General features: G+C 48.2%; 1 pseudogene; it reads right to left on the reverse strand.

The window, feature by feature from the left end:
• Nucleotides 1-1,252: 1,252 nt before the first annotated feature.
• LOC123049821 (zingipain-2-like) lies at nucleotides 1,253-2,403 on the reverse strand (annotated as a pseudogene).
• Between the last annotated feature and the right edge of the window lie 1,428 nt (nucleotides 2,404-3,831).

Below are 3,831 nucleotides of genomic sequence, written 5' to 3' on the forward strand. Positions count from 1 at the left end.
CTTCGTAAAAAAACATCTATACAAAAAAATTAACTTCATATTTTTGGAATTTCCATGAAAGCAGAATGAAAATGTGTCACATGTGCAGGCCCCACTAGGTGAGGGTAACACACACACACACGCGCGCGCGTGTGTGTGTGTGTGTGTGTGTGTGTGTGCCGTATGTCCGCTATATGCATGAGCTCTCCCTTGGTGTGTATTGTCCAAACTAGATCTTGGTTTACTTGTCTATTGGCATATCAAAAGACTGAGATATAATATTTTCTTTCAAGCTTTTTGGTGGAATCAATCGAAATCATCAGGAGGGAGGAGGCGGCAGAACCGTCGGGCGTTGGCGGCCTAGGGCTGGAATAGCTGCGCCTGCCGGCCTGCGTCTGCGTGATGCCGTGATGGAATAGGAAGGGCTCGGAGCGATCGCTCCTTTTTTTTAGGTGAAGGAATCGCTAGCTCGTGAAACGAATCGATCGATGGGCTCCTGCGTAGCTGCGTCTGCGTTAAAACTCAGCGCCAAGCCCTTTACAACATTTTTTTAACATAGGCCCATAGGCTACCTAGTTGCTGCATATGGGGGCCCCTGGTTTTGGGGGGCCCGAGGCGGCCGCCCCTCGCCCCTCCCCAGGGCCGGCCCTGGTGCTAAATACATCCATTTGAGAAATATACAAGACAGAGGGAGTACCATTTTGATGAAAATGTGTTCTTGTAATAATGAGGTAATACAAGACAAATATGGATGATGCAGATTTGTGTCGGGTTGTGAGAGGAAGAAGAACGGGCATGAGAAAGACGAAAGGGCGGGACATGGGAAGAACATTGAGGAACGTCCGTTTCATTGAATTAGGAAATTTCATTTTCATAATATACAAGCTTCCAAGTTTATACATTACATAGACAAATGCATCGTTTCTATGACGATCCATGCATGCGTTTAATGTTCATTATTCAAAATCCTTTTTTTTCAAAAAGATTCGAAATCCATATATAGGCCGTACTATATAGCTAGCCAATACTCGATGCTGCATGGAGTGATGTAGGATAAGTGTTTTATCTTCATATACAAGCTTACAACTTTGTGGTGTATTACATGGGCAAATGAATCATTTGTACGAGGATCCATGCTTTATTCAAAATAAATCCATATATACGTCGTGTACTGCAGTCTGCAGCTGCATGGTATTCAGGTATTGTACGTATAGCTTAGCTGATAAACCATACTCGATGATGCATGGACTGACTGATGAAGTAGTACTGGTGTTTAAGAGCTGTCCATGGTCGGGTAGTAGGCGTAGGTGGCCATGCCACAGTTGCCGCCGTTCCCGCGCGTGAGGCGCATGTAGCCCCCCTCGCCCCACGTCGTCCCCCACTGGTTCTTCACCAACCAATACTCCTGCCCGCCGCCGTCCGTCCCGTAGCCCACCACCGTCACGAAGTGGTTCAGGTTCTGCCCGCACGACGAGCTGCCGGTGTACACGCCGCTCATGTAGTGGTGGAAGTCAAGGTCGGCCACCGGTTGGCTGGCCACGAGCTCCTGCAACGCGCCCTCGTCGCCGTTCAGGCTCACCAACCGGGCTGCGCCGACGGCGGTGGCCGAATTTGGGCTGACGTCGCCGCCGCGGCACGCGCCCTGCTGGCCGATATACGCGTAGGCTTCCTCCTGCTGCAGGCCGCCGCTCTTGGCGATGTAGCTTAAGGCGTCGTTGATGTAGCCGCTCTCGCAGGTGCTGGAGCCGCCCGTGCAGTCGAGCACCTGCTGCTCTGACATGGAGATGAGGTTGCCGGTGGCGATCTTTACGAGCCCCTCCGTCGCCGCCACCGCCGCGAACGCCCAGCAGCAACCTGTACGTTTAAAGATTTATATTCATCTGCGATCTTTGGCCTATGCTACGCCCTTAAACCAAGTATGCATGCATTTCAGGAGCTGCAGATTCTTACCGCAGTTGGCGCCTTGGTCCTTGATTTGGGTGACGGCGCCCTCTGGGCCCTCCAATCCACGCTGTCCGGCGTGGACTGGAACTGAGCCTTGGACATGTTCACCGCGGCCACCGGCGTGTCCTCGGGACGGAGCCCGCCCGGCTGGTGACGGTACCCGAGGTGCTTCTCCGCGAACTCTTCGTTGGTGAGGTCGGAGAAGTGGTTGAGCCCGAGAGTGTACGTCCGATTGCCCGCCCTGTTGACAGCGTCTACGTGGCGCGCGCTGGCCGCGAACACCTCCTGCCGGTGCAATTTCTCGGCAGCGTCGGTGTACGCGCGCCCGTACTTGGCCATCCACCGCTCGTGCCGGGCGGCCAGCGCGTCCCCTCGCGCCGCGGCAGCGCCGACAAAGGCAGTGGCGGCCACGAGCACGAGCAGAAGCGCAAGCACTGTGCCGTCGAGGCGGCGAGAGCTGTTACTGTGAATCGGCGCCATTTTTCTAGCTAGCTAGCTAGTTTGCTTGCTTCTTCTGGCAATGCAATGGTTTACGAGCGAGCTGCTTAAGCACGTAGCAACCATGCTGCCCGCGCTTCTATTTATACGCGCGGGCATGGCGAGCAAGACGGGGCATACGAGCGGATTCCATACTTTTCGTTGATGGATCCGCGCGCGTTCATACGTCGTAGTCGTACGTACGTATTGACAGGGAGTCCATGGATGTTTTTATCCGACGACGGTGCTTGTTTTCGTCTCTCTGTATACTCTTCTTCTTCTTCTTCTCAAAAAAATATTCTTGTTTCCCCGATGGTGAGGCAAAGCGCTCTGTCCACATGCATATACCGTCGCACACGCTTAGAGCTGGAGTAGTACGTTGCTGCCTGATCGAAATTGGCGGCGTGCAGTACTCTCCCATATAGTTTGGCCGACGTATGTGGTCTGGATTACAAGTTTGGCTTATATTTTCATAGGAGAACGAAAAAACACATGACTTCTCATTCTATCAAAAAATTGTGGTAGATACATCAAATGTATTAGTATAAAGCAAGAAAATGTGCACGGCTAATTTTTCTTTCTTCCAAAAATGATCAGATCTATTATAAAAGTTCACCGGAAGTACAAAAAATCTCAAACATAATAAAAATTCACTTCCGATTTGGTACACTCCCGCTAAACACAAGGACGGCTCAAATCAGCCCATACCTTTTCATAAGAGAGGGCACGATGGTCATATTTTATAAACTCTTCTCTCACTGTATACGTATACGCTGTACATGGAGTAGTGTTTATCTTTTTTTTAACCTTCAAAAAATACGTACATGAATTAGAATTCAAACTCCAAACCTCTTGGATCTCTTCCACCCGCTACAACCAACTGGGCAGCTTACTTGTTGTGCCTAATTACTTCTTTTATTCTTCTTGTTGCGCATCCTCTTAGCCTGGTTTCCTTTTTGTTTTGTTTGGTCTTTTTTCGGTTTTATTCATTTTTTATTTTTCTTTATTTCTTCTTCATTTAATCTTTTCTGTTTCATTTTCTAATATTCATGAACTTTTTTCAAATCTTTAAAATTATTTTTTAAATAGAAAGATCACAAATCAGAGGGGTGATCAGTCCTCTTTTAATCCTTCATCTTCTTATGAGTAGCCGCCACAGGGGTCCTCAGTCTAGCTCTCGCTCTTATCCAATTTCCTTATCCTTTCAGGACAAGATCGGAGTAGTAGGCAAATACAATTTCTTTTGTTGCATGCGGACCCGCTTGTGAGTCTGAAGAAATTGAAGCTAAATTACAATATTAACCTACTTGCTTACAGGATCCTTAAGAAACTATGGACTACCGTGATTTTTTAAAAGGAATAAATATTTTTTCAATTTTTGTAAACTTTTCACAAAATCATGAGCATTTTTTTATCTAATTCATGAACTTT

Source organism: Triticum aestivum, chromosome 2D (genome assembly GCF_018294505.1).
Source record: "Triticum aestivum cultivar Chinese Spring chromosome 2D, IWGSC CS RefSeq v2.1, whole genome shotgun sequence".
Classification (NCBI taxonomy): Eukaryota; Viridiplantae; Streptophyta; class Magnoliopsida; order Poales; family Poaceae; genus Triticum; species Triticum aestivum.